This window comes from Podarcis vaucheri, assembly GCF_965113315.1.
Source record: "Podarcis vaucheri genome assembly, chromosome: 14".
Taxonomy (NCBI): Eukaryota; Metazoa; Chordata; class Lepidosauria; order Squamata; family Lacertidae; genus Podarcis; species Podarcis vaucheri.
In genome coordinates, this window is record NC_138752.1 from 11722334 (window position 1) to 11739621 (window position 17288).

Sequence of the window (17288 nt, forward strand, 5' to 3'; positions counted from 1 at the left end):
CATTTTGGGCTGGCAGAGGGGCGGCGGTGGCGCTCTGCTGGAGGGGCGCCCGAGATTATTGGGGGGGCGGAGCCCCCCAAACGAATTTTTGAGGGGGCTCGGGCCCCCTCAGGCCCCATGGAGTTGGCGCCTATGAGTACGGACCTCTGGAACAAATTAAGTACTTAACCCGAGGTACCACTGTATATATTTTTAGCATTTACCTTCTTTCTGTGATTATGAGTTGTTTAAAACTATTTTTAACATTGTGTTGTAACCTGTACTGAGACCTTAGGCAGCTAAATATTACTACTAATAACCAGTGCTCCCCCCCAAAAAAAATGTTTAGGGGTACTCTCATTTTGACTGAAGAAAATCAACATTGTATAGTTCAAATTGGGGGGGGGGAATACAGTAAATGGACAAAAGTACAAAGATTCACAAAATGTTTAGGGGTATGCATACCCCTGCATCTCCCCAGAGCACTGCTAATAATGATAATATACATTGATAGGCAGTGGCTCTCCACGGGCTCAGACAGTGGCTGTTCCTAGTCCTATCTGGAGTAGAGATGGACAAATTTGCCAATTTTGGTTCCTCTCAATTTTCCACTCTTAAGGTCAGTTCTTGACATTTCCACTTCAGTTTGTGTTTTTTTTTTAAGTCCTCATGAAAATTCAGCAGCATTTTAGCGCAAATTACATACATCTTTGTATGCAATGTTGCCTGAAATACTAATTTTTACAAAGCAATTTCCCATTACATAACACATTTTTATATGGTGTTTGCACTAATTGTATCCATAATTGTATGCACAGTGTATTTTAAAATGGGGTTTCAGAATTTTTAGGGGTTTTTGAAGGTTTTATGTAGTTTTTCAATTTCATTGTTGTGCATAGGACAATGACAATAAAGATATCGTATACCGTATAACACACTTTAGAACATAGAATCATAGACACACATTACTTGGTTGAAGAACTGTGTTGCAAAATTCAGATATTTGCAAATTTTGAATCATGGCTGTGTTTCAGTCTGCATATTGTTTCGGAAAATGTGAATTAGATTCACCTATGGATGCAAATGGATTGAACCTGGGACCTTGTGCAGGCAAGCAGGCAGATTCTCTTTCACTAAGCGACAGCTTTTCTCCCTCCTGATATGCCCTTCCTAGAATTGCAGCTGAAGCCCCACTGAAGTCAGTGGGAATTATTTCCAAGTAATAGGATGGTGCTGCAAAGTGCATAACTTTGGCTGGGTCACACCAAACAGTTCCATTCATTTCTGAGTACAACTCCGGAGCCTTCACCCTGTTGTATGAAAGTGGCTTTATTTTATGCTGTCTTGTTAGCTTGCTAGCACGTTTATTTTTATCTGTCCCAAACACAAACATAATTCAGCTCCTTGGAGGTTGTTAACTAGCCACTAATCCATTGTGGAGGGACGCTTTTTGTAGACTTCCTGTCCACCTTCCAATTAACGTCAGCACTGCAAAGAGGCATGCTATTTTAATCTCAGGAATTTGTTTAGGATTTCACTTTTTATTTTGACTGTGCTAATCTTTTCCATCACAATGAACTTTACGGACAAGGCACAGCTCTTTATGGAAATCTATTCAACGAGAGCCCACATGGAAAAATGGAAAGAGTTTAAAAATACCAAACACAATGGTTAAGGGTGCCTGGCTGGAGGGAGAGTTAAAAGCTGTCCCTTGAATATTGTGCTCCTATATAAATGCAAAACAGAGAAGATTGTTCTTCCACCAAGGAAATGCTTGTGATAAACAAGATATGTACAGTCAAATTTCTGTTCCCGAACGCCTCCATTATCATACGTTTTGGCTCCTGAACACCAAAAACCTGGAAGTAAATGCTTCGGTTTTCAAACGTTTTTTGGAATCTGAATGTCCGACTCAGCTTCCGCTTGAGTGAAAGAAGCTCTTGCAACCAATCAGAAGCTGCGCTTTGGTTATTGAACATTTCGGAAACTGAACAGGCTTCTGGAACGGATTACCTTACATTTGACAGCCAAGGTTTGACGGTATTGAAATTCCACTACTGTTTTCCCCCACTTCTGTTTGTGGGTATAGCTTCATCATTCATACTTAACAGATGAACACCTGGCTCATTAGATCTGCATTGTGCTTTTACATCAGAGCGGGGATGACACACAATCAATCTATGTTGAAGATAACACAGAGTGATGTCATCTGAATCTAAAAAACATGCTCACTAGCAACAACCTACTTATTGAGCATTCAACTTGATTTGCTTGCATAAAGCTCACAAAATGGTTAGACTAAGGCCTCATTCACACCCTACATTTGAAACACTATGATACCACCATGAACAGTCATGGCTTCCCACAAAGAATTCTGGGAGCTGTCATTTGTTAAGAGCTACAGTTCCCAGAATTCCCTGGGAAGAGGGGTTGATTGTTAAACCACTTTGGGTATTGCAGCTCTGTGTTGCCTAGAAGGGGGTGTCCCCACCCCGATTTCCAGTTTCACTTGAAAGCTCAGTCATGCACATAAACAAATGTGCTAACCCAACAGCTTTTATTTTAGAGCAAATGCTGCTGTAGGTCCCAAGTCAGGATCTGTTCCCATTCTGGATTGGGTCCCTATACTGGTTTTGTGATTAACACCATACATTTAAAGCACATTTGTTGTTCAGTCGTTTAGTCATGTCCGACTCTTTGTGACCCCGTGGACCAGAGCACGCCAGGCACTCCTGTCTTCCACTTCCCCCTGCAGTTTGGTCAAACTCATGCTGGTAGCTTCAAGAACACTGTCCAACCATCTCGTCCTCTGTCGTCCCCTTTTCCTTGTGCCCTCCATCTTTCCAAACATCAGGGTCTTTTCCAGGGAGTCTTCTCTTCTCATGAGGTGGCCAAAATATTGGAGCCTCCGCTTCAGGATCTGTCCTTCCAGTGAGCACTCAGGGCTGATTTCCTTAAGAATGGAGAGGTTTGATCTTCTTGCAGTCCATGGGACTCTCAAGAGTCTCCTCCAGCACCATATTTCAAAAGCATCAATTCTTTGGCGATCAGCCTTCTTTATGGTCCAGCTCTCACTTAAAGAATCCTAGGAGCTGTAGTTTGTTAAGGGTGCAGGGAGTTATAGCTCTGTGCAGGGGAAACTACAGTTCTCAAATTTGGGGCAACAATGTCCTGTAAATGTGTGAATAAGAAAAAACAACAACACTCAATCTAACAACCAATAGCACCTGATGGAAACTAGGTATGCCATACTTGCCATTAACAGGAAAAACAGCCACCACACACCAAATGCAGCCAGACGTGATGCAAATTCCTAGACGGCAAGGCTATCAAGGGCTGCTAGCTAGGATGGCTTTGCTCTGCCACTGTAGTCAGAGGCAGTAATGCTTCGGATTATCAGTTGTTGGAAAGTGTAGGAGGGGAGAGAACTCCTAGCTCAGGCCCTGCTGGCAGGTTTAACACAGGCCCCTGGTTAGCCATTGTGAGAACAGAACACTGGACTAGATGGGACATCGCCTTATCTTGCAGGTGCTTCTTATGTTCTTATGACTCATTGTGAGGCAGCCTCCAGAGATACCGTATTTTTTGCCCCATAGGACGCTCCGTCCCATAGGACGCACCTAGTTTTTTTGGGGGGAAATAAAGAAAAAAATATTTCCCTTTATTTCCCCCCCAAAAGCAGGTCGGGGAAACACAACCAGGTCGAGGAACAGCGGGATGGCGGCGCTGCGCCTCCCTGCTGTCCCCCGAGCTTGTGGGGCTGGCCGATGTCTGCCCCGTGCGAGGGGGGTGCTCCACTTCAAGGCGCCCCTCGCACCGGGCAGCAGGCTGCTATCTGCAGCGTGGGGAGCCTTGCCGGGACCTCCGGCAAGGCTCCCCACACTGCGGATGTCTGCCTGGCGCGGGGGGCGCTCTGCTTCAGGGCGCCCCTCGCGCCGGGCGGCAGGCTGCAATCCGCAGCCTAGACATCCCTGCCGGACCTCCCGTAGGGCTGCCTAGGCTGCGGATGTCTTCCTGAAGCCTGGAGAGCGAGAGGGGTCGGTGCGCACCGACCCCTCTCGCTCTCCAGGCTTCAGCAAAAGCCTGCATTCGCCCCATGGGACGCACCCAGATTTCCCCTTCATTTTTGGAGGGGAAAAAGTGCGTCCTATAGGGCGAAAAATACGGTACACCATTAAGTTCATTTAGTATCATGCCTAGTTTGGCAGTAGGACTTTCAGAAAACTGGCTTGAAAAACAGAGCATGAAAATTTGATTTCAACCCTGTGCATACTCTCCAACATTTCTCTGATGAAAGTAGGGATGTCCTTTTTAATAATAATAATACAGTGGTACCTCGGGTTAAATACTTAATTCGTTCCGGAGGTCCGTTCTTAACCTGAAACTGTTCTTAACCTGAAGCACTATTTCTGGGTTAGCGGAGTCTGTAACCAGAGTCTGTAGCCTGAACCGTATGTAACCCGAGGTACCACTGTAATAGGTAAATGTAAAACGGTAAAGGACCCCTGGACTGTTAAGTCCAGTCAAAGGCAACTATGGGGTTGAGGCGCTCATTTCGCTTCAGGCAAACGACCAGGCGTTTGTCCACAGACAGCTTTCCGGGTCATGTGGCCAGCAGGACTAAACCACTTCTTGCGAAACGAAACACCGTGACGGGAACCAGAGCGCACGGAAACGCCGTTTACCTTCCCACCACAGTGGTACCTATTTATCTACTTGCACTGGTGTGCTTTAGAACTGCTAGGTTGGCAGGAGCTGGGACAGAGCAACAGGAGCTCACCCCATCATGGGGATTCAAACCGCCGACCTTCTGATCTGCAAGCCCAAGAGGTTCAGTGGTTTAGACCACAATGCCACCCACTCCCTAACAACAACAACAACAACAACAACAACAACAACAACAACAACATTTATACCCCACCCATCTGACTGGGTTGCCCCAGCAACTCTGGGCAGCTTCCAATATATATAAAAACATAATAAAACATTAAACATAAAAAACTCCTCTGTACAGGGCTGCCTTCAGATGACTTCTAAAGGTTGTATAGTTACTTATTTCCTCGGTTCAGGGGTCGCATAACTCCATGCCCTCCAACATTTCTCCAGTTAAAATAGGGACATTCTACCACACCCTTCAACATTTCTTTGTTGAAAATAGGGGCGTCCGAAGGAAAAGTGGGACATTCTGGGATCAAATCAGAGACTGGGATAGCTTCTGTAAAACTGGGACTGTCATTGGCAAATACGGACACTTGGACCATCTGTGCAAGGATCACAGTGACTCTTCTAGGCCTCTGAAAACTGTTCCAGGAAAGGCTTAAGTATATATGCATGCAAGTCTACAAAGAAAAAGATAGCAGAAAAGGGGAGAGGACACCAGAGCAGTGGAATTTCCCATCTTCCCCAGCACAGTTGTTCTTTGTCAGCTTACAATGGGATTTCTAAAAGAGATCTGCAGGTTTTGCAAACTGCCCCATTTCCATCACTGGTGGTTCTAAGCAAATGTGAGGAGGAGTTGCTCTCCCTTCCTGATGCCCATCCATATCCTTGGTTGACTTGGGCAGACACTGTGGTCAAAAGGTGCAGTGTGCAGGAAACTGAATAATGCTGCGGTTGTACCTTGTGCAAAAAGTAGTTTTTATAAAAATAGGGACCAGCTAAAAATATCTCCCTTATTTCATCTGGAAAAATACAGGTTTCACCAGAAGCATAAACAACACTGGCACGTAACAGAGAAGCTGGTTGCAAAACAGAGTTTTGGGTGCCTTTTTTATGGAGCTGTTGTGCGTTTCGGCCTAGTGAATATGCAGTTTGATCCTATGTCTGCTTCCTCAAAAATAATTCCCAATGAGTGCAATAGTATTATTGTTTACTCACATATAACAGTACTACAACCTTACATTATTTGAATAGCTTTAAATCATCTCAGCAACCTCTTGGGCTTGCCAATCAGAAGGTCGGCAGTTGCTTTTACACAGGCCAATCCTTTCCCACAGCAGCCAACCAGAAGCCTACAGAAAGTCAACACGGTACTTGTCTTGGTCATGTGCTTGGTCTGCTCTGATGTCACAGTCTGGGTTTTATTTAGGTCAGTGAAGCAACTAAGCCAACATGTTGTCCAAACCCAGAATTGCAGCTGAGGTCTCTCCACCTTAACCACATATTATTTATTATTTTATTTTATTTTGAGCATGATTTGTACCCTGATTTTCGGCCAAAAAATTCTCCCAGAGTGGCTTACATACAAGCAGAACAAGGCAGTCCCTGTTCACAGGTTTACAACCCAAAAAACCCCAAACACATAAGGGGACGGGGAGAAAAGACGAAAATACAGTGGTGCCCCGCAAGACGAATGCCTCGCAAGACGGAAAACTCGCTAGACGAAAGGGTTTTCCGTTTTTTGAGCTGCTTCGCAAGACGAATTTCCCTATGGGCTTGCTTCGCAAGACGAAAAACGAAAACGTCTTGCAAGTTTGTTTCCTTTTTCTTAACACCGTTAATACAGTTGCGACTTGACTTCGAGGAGCAACTCATAGAACGTGGTGTGGTAGCCTTTTTTGAGGTTTTTGAAGACTTTGGTGATTTTTGAAGCTTTTCCAAAACTTCTTTAAACTTTTAAAACTTTTTTGGGGGTTTTTGGATTTTGGGTTGGGGTGTTTGGAATTCAAGGACTTGGTGTTGGGGAGGGGTTTGCAAGAATCTGGAAGCTTGTGTGTTTTTTCCCCTGCATTTTTATGATTTTCTATGACCATTGGGTCACTCTACTGTTTTTTTAAAAAAATTCTGGATTTGAATTTCTGTGTGGTGGGTGGCTGGGGGAACAGTTGAGGAGGGGGTTCTTCAGCAAGAAGCAAAGAGTGGAAGAGGAACCTCTTCTTCGAGTTGTCCCCCAGAGTCTTAGAAAATGTACTGTACACTTTGTTGATTTTTAAATGTTTTTCTGTCATGTTTAGAAACTTAATTTATTGTTCCTTCAATTTTTGAAATGCTCTTTACAGTATGTGTGATTTTAAAGAGCACTTAATAAACTCTTGTTGTACCAAATTTAGCTTTGTTTAGACTTTTTTTGACCATAGGAATGCATTAATTGAATTTCAATGCATTCCTATGGGATTTTGTTCTTCGCAAGACGAAAAATTCGCTAGACGAAAAAACTCACGGAACGAATTAATTTCGTCTTGCGAGGCACCACTGTAAAAACTGAGGCACCAATTTCTAAACAGTTGTTCCTATGCTGACCAGCAGGCACAGTTCAGGGGCAGGAGGTGCATGATGGAGCTGAGCTTCCATAGAACCATAGAATTTTAGAGCTGGAAGGGACCATCGGTATAATCTAGTCCAACCACCAGCAATGCAGGAATATGCTGCGGTCCCATATGGGGATCAAACCTGCAGCCTTGGTGAAGTGTAGGTGGGTCCCCACGAGGCAAGACACAGTGATAACAGCAAGAACTTTTATTGAACTAACAGAACTGGACAACAGGGGCAAAGCAACTCCTTATATACATTTCTGAAGGCCTGGGCCACTCCCACTCCCAACGTGATTGGCTGTCTAAACTTCCAAGCTGCGAATCACGACTCAGAGTTCAAGGGCCAATGGCAGAGGCCCAAATCCTGAAATGTTCTGTGATTGGATATCATGCATCGAATCAGAACACAGGGGCAAAGAATCCTTAGTTCAGACTCAAGCTCAGGCAAACACAGACCACTGAATACGTAACACTTGGCATTGTCAGCCCCACGTTCTAAGTAACTGAGCTACCATGCTTCCTATCTTTCCCACTGAGACAGTCTGATGGACAGGGGCAGCCCATCCTAGTTCACCGCCTGAGGTGATACAGGGAAGTGACCCCCTGCCTCCCCTCCCAAGCCTCATTTACTGAGGTTGTGCAGTGGTGGCTTCCGGCGAGATCTTGTGAAATGTTGCAAGAGTTCTGCAAGACTTTGCATGATCTTTCCGGAAGCTGCATGATCTTGCCGGAAGCTGCTTCCCCGCTGAGGAAATGCCACCCCATGCAATTCTGCTGCCCAAGGTGCTTGCTTCAGTCTGCTCCTAGGAGGGCCGGCCCTACTGATGGAACGGCTGCCCCCAGATGACACTTAAGGGGAGAGGAGGCCCGATGGAGGTGGCCTGTCACAGCAGAGCCAATGGACTTCTAGCCAAAGTTTGCCCTTGGGGTTAAGGAGGAGATACCTTAACTACAATTCAATATTTGGAATTGGCCTAGGTGCCATCCTGCACTGTCATCGAAAGCTAAGGGAAGAGCAAGCTCTGGCATATGGTCAAGTGCAGAGGTCAGTATATATTCCCCAGAACACTTTGAGTTCCTTGCATACCGGTTACAGGTAGGTGGGAATGTCCTGTGTGAACACAGCCCCCAGTTTCCTTTGCAAATGTCCACTCTTCTCCATCTGAGACCCTCTCGTGCTTCGATGCCCCCACAGATTTCCTGTGGCTGAGGCAATATAGCCCTAAAATAACTCAACCTCTCAACAATGTGCCTGCAGGATTGAAAAGGAGCGTAAATTTCATGCAACGCTGAAATATATCTGTCTTCTGCTAAGAGCTGCCAACAGCTGCATAATGCCCTCAGTATACAACAGTGGGAAGTGGAGATGGAAATGGCAGCCAATGAAATTATGGGGGAACTGGAGCTATGCAGAATGTAATGAAGTGGGGCCGTGGTTGGCTTCTTAACGCCAAGCTCAGCTTCCTTTTTCCGAGACAAATGATCTGGGATAGCCAGGGGACAAATGGCTAGGGGGATGTTTTGAGAAGTGCGGCATCCTCTACGACGCCGACGCAGATGAAAGAATTGGCAGGGCTAATTCCCATCTATTGCCCCATTCCCTACAAAAACCACTTGCCATTTGTTTCGTTCATTAATGAACACTGAACCAACTGGGCTTCCTTTGTTACAAAACGAATGCACATCATTGTTAACTACCATATTTTTCGCTCTATAAGACGCACCAGACCACAAGACGCACCTAGTTTTTGGAGGAGGAAAACAAGAAAAAAAATATTCTGAATCTCAGAAGCCAGAACAGCAAGAGGGATCGCTGCGCAGTGAAAGCAGCAATCCCTCTTGCTGTTCTGGCTTCTGGGATAGCTGCGCAGCCTGCATTCGCTCCATAAGACGCACACACATTTCCCCTTACTTTTTAGGAAGGAAAAAGTGAGTCTTATAGAGCAAAAAATACGGTACATTCCTCGGGGAAGGGGAGCCTGTGGCCCTCTGGATGTTGGGGGACATACAACCAGGGTCAGCCCAAGACATTTTGGCGTCGTGAGGCGAACCACAAAACGCCACCTCCCTCCCCGCAAAGGAAAAGGGTGAGTGAAGATTTACACCAGGAAGTAGAAGGGAAATAAAATCTGCATCAGGATCTGCTGTCCCTGTGGATCCTGCTGCCTGAGGTGCTCACCTCACCTTGCCCCATGGGTGGGCTGGCCTTGCATACAACTCCCATCATCCCTGGTCATAGCTGTGCTGGCTGGGGCTGATGGGAGTGGAAGTCCAACAATATCTGGAAGGCAACTAGTTGCTCAGCCACGTCATACATGCTTATTTTGTAGGAATGTAATCATAGGCCGGTAGGTGCTCACCGTAGGAAACTAACAGAAGTCAAGTTGCATTCTTCTTCAAGGAGACGTTTTTACATCTGCCATAACTGCAAATCACCTGCAAAACAGGAAATTCACGTATACAATTTGAGCTTGCAACCGGACACAGAGGAGACTTTGATCCCACTGAGTTTGAGACAGGTGCTGCAAAGCCCATGCAATTAAGAAATAAAAATAAATTTAAGCACAGCGCCACTGTGTAGGTTGCAGACTGAATGAAACGTTCAGTGCTAGATGGACTTAAAATAAACATGGCTTTCTTTTCCTTAGAAAAAGTAGAAGGATATGAGTAATAAAATGTCACACAACACACCCTATTATCCCTCAGTGTAAACATCCTCTTTCTGGGCTCAGAGGCTGTGGCAATTTGCTACACAGCAGGATCAATAAAGAGAGACCCATTTTTTTATTATTTTATTTTTTTATTTTTTTAGTACTGTGTCAGGAAAACATGCAATTTCCTTCCGCAGCTGCATAGTGCAGGGAACTGTCATCAATCGGAAGCTCTCTGCATTCTGGGTTGCATCCGACTTTCCTTCAAAGCAGACCTATTGAAATGAATGGGCATGTCCAAATAAATGGACCAAAGTAAAGCAAAGCTCAATTTTACTTGTTTATTTATGCACATATTGATTTATTGTCTCCCACCCACCCGCCCCTGCACATCTCAAGGCAATGTACAAAGTATAATAAAACCAACTTTAAAACAATTAAAAACAACACAGAGAGTAAGAGCAGATAAATATAAGCGCTTGTAGCCAAGTAAGTTCTACAGCCAAATGATGGTCTACTCTGAGCAGGAATAGCCTCAAAGCAATACAAAGTAGACATGCAGGGCGGAGATATATTTGTCCTGCTGGGAAAGTTTTTCGAGCCAAAACTGTCTTCAACTGTTTCTGAAAATTGCTGATGGTGGGCACCTGTCATATCTCAAAAGAAACCCCTGCAAGGGCTCCTTCCTTCAAGGACACATTCCAGCCAGACCAAAGACCTCAAGGGTGTCATCGTCCCCCCAGGAAGCAGGCATGTGGTCTGGGGAGAGGGCATTGCCTGAGAAGGGTCCTGAGGGCCACATAGGGAGGACTGGAGGGCCGCATTCAGGCCCTGAGGTTCCCCATGCCTGCACTATGCCATGCTGGATAGCATAGAGCAAAAATGTAAAAAGATTCTGGCTCAGAAAATGATTTGTCGCTGCCTGCCTTATCATTGCTGCAAAGCTAATGATTGAGAAGAATTGGAAAAAAGAAAACATCTCCTGCCGAATCTGAAAAGATTGAGAAGATCTGGTCTAGATCGACAATGATCAAACTAACCTCCTATAAGACACATTACAATCAACCCAATAGGTTTACGGAAAGATGGGGATTTTGTGTGTGTAACGCATACCCCCCCAACCTTTCTCCGATGAAAATAGGGACGTCACATTCCATAAAAATAATTTTACTATTTATATCCCACACATCTTACTGGGTTGCTCCAGCCACTCTGGGCTTCTTCCAACACACAGTGGTACCTTCAGGTTACATACGCTTCAGGTTACAAACTCTGCTAACCCAGAAATAGTACCTCGGGTTAAGAACTTTGCTTCAGAATGAGAACAGAAATTGTGCTCTGGCAGCGCGGCAGCAGCGGGAGGCCCCATTAGCTAAAGTGGTGCTTCAGGTTAAGAACAGTTTCAGGTTAAGAACGGACCTCCAGAACAAATTAAGTACTTAACCTGAGGTACCACTGTATATAAAAATATTAAACATTAAAAAAAAACCTTCTCTGTACAAAATTGCCTTCAGATGGTTCAGGGGTCGGGTAACTCCATACCCTCCAACATTTCTCCAATGAAAATAAGGACAATCCTAAGGAAATGTGGGATGGGATGCAGGTGGCGCTGTGATCTAAACCACGGAGCCTCTTGGGCTTGCTGATCAGAAGGTCAGCGGTTCGAATCCCCATGACCTGGTGAGCTCCCGTGGCTCGGTCCCAGCTCCTGCTAACCTAGCCGTTCGAAAGCATGCCAAAAAAAGTGCAAGTAGATAAATAGGTACTGCTTCGGCGGGAAAGTAAATGGCGTTTCCGTGTGCTGCTCTGGTTTGCCAGAAGAGGCTTAGTCATGCTGGCCATATGACCCGGAAAGCTGTCTGTGGAAAAATGCCGGCTCCCTTTGCCTGTAAAGCGAGATGAGTACCACAACCCCAGAGTCGACTGGACTTAACTGTCAGGGGCCCCTTTAGCTCTACCTTTTTAAACGAAAAGTGAGACATTCTGGAATCAAACCAGAAACCAGGACTGCTTCTCTAAATCAGGAACGTCTCTGGCAAATAGGGACACTTGGAGGGTCTGGTAATGCCACAGAATAAGCCTATGCTGTCTTTAATTTACTATAATGTTATTAGTTATTCATTTGTTTTAAGGTTACTTGGTGGAAATGAATGAAATAATAATAATTTAATGTAGCTCTTCTTCAAATGGTTTTGCAATTGGAAGACCAACTACACTTAACGTTTCTAGTTTTTCGTTCCTTTTTTTAAAAAAAGAAAATATTGTACAGAAGATACAGAAATGCTGCCAGCTGAGCAGCAAAGGTTGGAAGCAGGAGTCAGTGCAGCAAAACAACCTTACAGCACTCCTATGACACTTGTAACATCCCCGCTCCCCCACAAAGAAACCTGCTTGCCCATTTTCTGCTGCCCGAAAGGATTGATTCAGCTTTGAAATATGAAGTTCCGCACGTGCCGTTCTTGTTTTCTTCACGGAAAACCCTTTTGCTGGTAAATATTGCAAGAAGAAATGGAAAGAGAACCACAAACTGGTTAGGAGCAGCTCTGAATGGGAATATGGTCAACAGTGATTGCACTTGACCTGTGGTTACGCCTTAAGGGCATGACATGTGCTTGTTTTGAGAAGAGAGAGTGGTAGCTAATGGTGGCCCAGGGCAAATGAGGTTTTATTGGATTGTTGTTGAGGCTGTGTGTGTGTGTGTGTGTGTGTGTGTTGGGGAGAGGGGGGGGGTTAGTATTCTCAGGAAGAGAATTCATTTGCAGAAATAGGATGACTGAATTGGCTTGAGCTTTCAACACTCCCAGATCAATAGCAGTCAGGGTAATTTTATCTCCAGGAGCACACACGAAGCCAGCTGCATGATCTACACAGCATGTGTGCTGGTTCCATGCTTGTTGCTTGCTTTTAGGGCACTTATTTATTTATCAGTAAAGAAAAGGCTAAGGAGTAAACCCTACACAAATTCGGAACGGAGTCCCTAAGGCAGTTGGGTGGCACCTTGCACGCCTCCGTCCGGCAACTCCTGCAGCCAAGCTGGTGCCAAAGGTATTGCTCTGGGCACTCTCTATCTTTTTTTAAAATTTTTTTGGAGCACATCAGCAAGGCTGAGAGGGGGGGTCTTGTCAACTGAGCAGCCCAGGACCTCCATAAACACAGCCCAGGCTTCCACCTCAGGGAGGTCACTTTGGTGCTGCTAACACAGCCTAACCAATGTGGGAGGCAGCAGTTCTGAATGGTGGACAGACACTATATTGTTCAGTGTTCAAAATGTTGGTGCTGACCTTTAAAGCCCTAAACAGCCTCAGCCCAGTGTACCTGAAGGAGCGTCTCCACCCCTGTCGTTCAGCCCAGACACTGAGGTCCAGCTCTGAGGGCCTTCTGGCGGTTCCCTCACTGCAAGAAGCGAAGTTACAGGGAACCAGGCAGAGGGCATTCTCGGTGGTGGTGCCCACCCTGTGGAACACCCTCCCATCAGATGTCAAGGAAATAAACAACTATTTGACTTTTAGAAGACATCTGATAGTAACCTTGTATTGGGAAATGTTTAATGTTTGATGTTTTATCATGTTTTTAATATTCTGTTGGGAGCTGCCCAGAGTGTCTCAGGAAACCCAACCAGATGGGCAGAGTATAAATAATAAATTCTTCTTCTACTACTACTTCTTCTTGTTGTTCTGAGTTGTTAACCTAACAAAGCAAGGTGATGAGCCCTTGAGAGGGACACTCCCTTCCCTGAGCTCTGAGATAGTTAGAAGACAATGTCAGAGTTTTAGCTTTGACATTCGCAGGAACGCAACACGGTAGTAAGGTAGCGAGCTAGAGAAAGAGGAAATGCAAAAGGCCTGTTGTCTGACTGATTCCTGGGCTCCTGTGGCTATGAGGGAACAAGAACCTCCGGGGCTGTACTGCTGGGAGTCCTTCCATCATGGGCTCAGGTTGTATATATGTGTAAATAAACCCTATATGGTAAAGCAGTGTTTCCCAACCGGTGTTCCGCGGCACACTAGTGTGCCGCGAGACGTTGCCTGGTGTGCCGTGGGAGGGAGGCGGGCGAGTCGGGCGGCGAGAGGCGGGGCGGCGGCAGCGAGGAGAGGCCGCCCAGCGCGGGGCTCTCGCCGTCTGCCTGCCTGGCTGCCTGCGTGGCGCTGACGTCACGGGGCTGTAACGTGCCCCACATAGGCACACGCGGGGCGGCGAGCGAGCTCTCTCCCACATCCCATCGCCGCTCGCTTCGGCCGGCCTACTGGGCTGTCGCAGGCGGAAGGCCTGCGCATGCGCGAGGTTTTCGCGCCTTCGGGATTCCCTTCACGCCTTCCTCCTCCCGGGTCCTTGAGAGCGCGGGAAGCGGCAGCGCGAGACCGGCGTTGAGCCTGGTAGGTATTGCGCTTGCCAAGGCAGTCATTTGGGAAATGAAAACTTGCAAAGCAAGCAACCAGTTCAATCTGAAGTACGTGTATGCTTAATATCCTGTATCTGAAACCTGTTCTGCCCCCTCCCCCACACTTGGTGCCATTTTCATCTACACATGCAGCAGAGTAAGTTGACCCAGAATAGTACCAATTCAGATGGCAGATGGGAGAATGACAGTGCTGAATGCTTTCCCATGTAGAACAGTCCCTGCAAATAAAAACCTAGCATATTTGGAAGAGGGATGCTAGCCTAACCATTACCTTCTATGCTGTTACTATTTTTTTATTTTTTTTTACATAAGTAAAAAGTGACCTTTCCCCATCTGGCATGGTGGTGTGCCTCGAGATTTTTTTCATGAAACAAGTGTGCCTTTGCCCAAAAAAGGTTGGGAAACACTGTGGTAAAGACACCACAGTCTCTGCTGTGCCTCATTTTCTAAAAGTACGCCTGGAACTCCTGGAATATGACACTGTTCAGAGACTGAGGTGACGTGCAACCATATTTTATTATTAGTTACACACTCTCTCACTTTTCTTCTAAAGAGCTCTAGGTGATTCCTCTTCCCTGCTTTTTATCTTCGCAACCACTATCCCGTGGGGCAGGTTTTGGGGGTGGCGGGGAGAGCAAATTCACTGAGGAAACGCTCCAAGCCACAGCTCCGGTGGTTCACCACAAGAGGCAGTTGACGGTTCTAGTCCCCAGTGACCTGATATGGATTTAAACTTGCCTAACAGTCCTTACCTCTCACTCCAGAATTGTGGGAATTGTAGTTCTGCGAGGCAGACTCGGGCTCCCTGTCAGAGAATTCTAAGCATCCTCATCAAACCACAGTTCCAAAGCTTTGTTGTAATTTTTCATACTATGTTCCAGAAAACTGAAATTTCTCAGAAGATGCCTCTGAGGATTCCTCGACGACCTTCCAGATCAGTCATGGCAGACGTATTTCCCTAAAAGTTAAATCATCTAATTCTTCAACATGTAATCATTGGTGATTGTTGGGTGTGCTTCGCATGCGTTCTCCATTGATGTAGGCTGACAGTGAAGTCTAAGAGGCTCCATGTGAACTAAGGGTGTGCCTTGAAGATGCCCCAGAATTCTCCCCACTGTCTGCGGCTCTTTGGCAACAGAGCTGGTTCAAGGCATGGGGCTGCTGGAGATGAAGGAGATGAAGACCTCACTCCATGTAAAATCAATGAAGATACATGAGAATTAGGGAGGTTGGAGAAATTGTTGATGTTCATTTATTTGTCCTTAGTCTGGAATGGAAACCAAGCAACTGGTATTCAATGTTGTTGTTGCAAAACTGCAAATGATACATAATTCCCCCTCCCTCCCTTTGCACTGTGTTTCCTTTGACTGGGACAACATAATGGCAACGTAACTTACAGAAGTTATGTAATTCCATTGCAGGGGACAGCAAGGTGAACAATGTAGCTTTTTGCAGGAGACAGACAGAAGCAGAACAGAAATAGCGCTGCATGTGAAGAATACAGGGCGGAACAGAAAAAGATGCACAGCGCCATGGTGATTCTTAGGATGCAGTCCTAAGAATGCTAAATCCACGAAGGAGGACTCAGGGCCTGGGTAGTGAGAGATGGAGCTGGGAAGAAAGGGTGTGACCTGGGGAATGGGCTTTAGCTGATGAAAGTCCCGAGGGCCACATACAGAGACCTGGGGGTCCACATTCAGTTCTCTACCCCTGAGCTACACTGTGAGCTCTTTGACAGAAAACTGGAATCCAACAGAAAACTAGAACCCAAAACAGACCAATTCCTCCTGTCAGAGCTGTCTGGGTGAGCTCTTGTTGAGATGGTAAGTGGTTCTTGGTGCTGCCCAGTCCTAGGCCAGGCTTGGTATTGATGGGCACCCAAATATTGTCATTAATTGACCAGAATTTCTTTGACAGAGTAAGCACCTTCCTCTTCACAGATGAACCCCCTTTTGCGGATTCTTCTTGCTTTGGAGTATAATACACTGAAGAGAGGAAAGGAAGAGGTTGATTTTTAAGAAGAAAGCAACACTCTGAGCAGCCCGTTCAGAAATTAGTTCTGCCAAAGTTCTTCGTCTTGAGGAATTTTGGCCACTTCCTATTATCTGCTTTTTGTGTGTGTCTTGTGACTCTGACTAAATATATGACGTGATTTTTCTAGCATTAAGATTCTTTTTTTTTGCACATCAGGGTGTTTTTTTTAAGCGACCTTCTTGCTGAAACAGAAAATTTCCCCAAGATGTAGCAATGTTATGTTCTTGTAACCAAACACGGCCTAGAGGTCTGGCAGAAAACATTAAAAGCTTTCTTAGTTGGGTTCTCCGTTTACAACCAGTGAGGGGTTATTTTTAATATGTACCAGCTCCTATTTCAAAGTTAAGGTGTATTTTTTCTCTCTGGGCTACCATATAATGTCAGCCGAGAAGCTATACTGTGAACTTGGTTTCAATTGCTGTGTGAAACGCATCAGATTAAAGCAGAGCGATCATCAGGGCCTTGTCACATTAACTGGCGTTGATTGACAATTTCATGCTCAGTTATAGATGAAAATTCTAAAGATATGAACCAGGGATGGAGAATCTGGTGGCGTTGGATTCCAGCTGCAACAACCTCATACCTTCCAACATTTCTCCAATGAAAATAGGGACATCCTATTCCATAATACTAATACTAATACTAATTTTATTATCTATACCCCACTCATTTGACTGGGTTGCCCCAACCACTCTGGGCGGCTTCCAACATATATAGTAAAGGTAAAGGGACCCCTGACCATTAGGTCCAGTCGTGACCGACTCTGGGATTGCAGCGCTCATCTCGCTTTATTGGCCGAGGGAGGTGTCGTACAGCTTCCGGGTCATGTGGCCAGCATGACTAAGCTGCTTCTGGCGAACCAGAGCAGCACACAGAAACGCCGTTTACCTTCCTGCTGGAGCGGTATCTATTTATCTACTTGCACTTTGATGTGCTTTTGAACTGCTAGGTTGGCAGGAGCAGGGACCGAGCAAC

General features: G+C 45.7%; 1 long non-coding RNA gene across 1 annotated transcript; it reads left to right on the forward strand.

The window, feature by feature from the left end:
* Nucleotides 1-12692: 12692 nt before the first annotated feature.
* On the forward strand, nt 12693-15828 carry LOC309518555. Its single transcript, XR_014213487.1, has 3 exons — nt 12693-12925; nt 15161-15278; nt 15701-15828. It is a non-coding gene; the product is annotated as an uncharacterized lncRNA (long non-coding RNA).
* Nucleotides 15829-17288: the final 1460 nt, after the last annotated feature.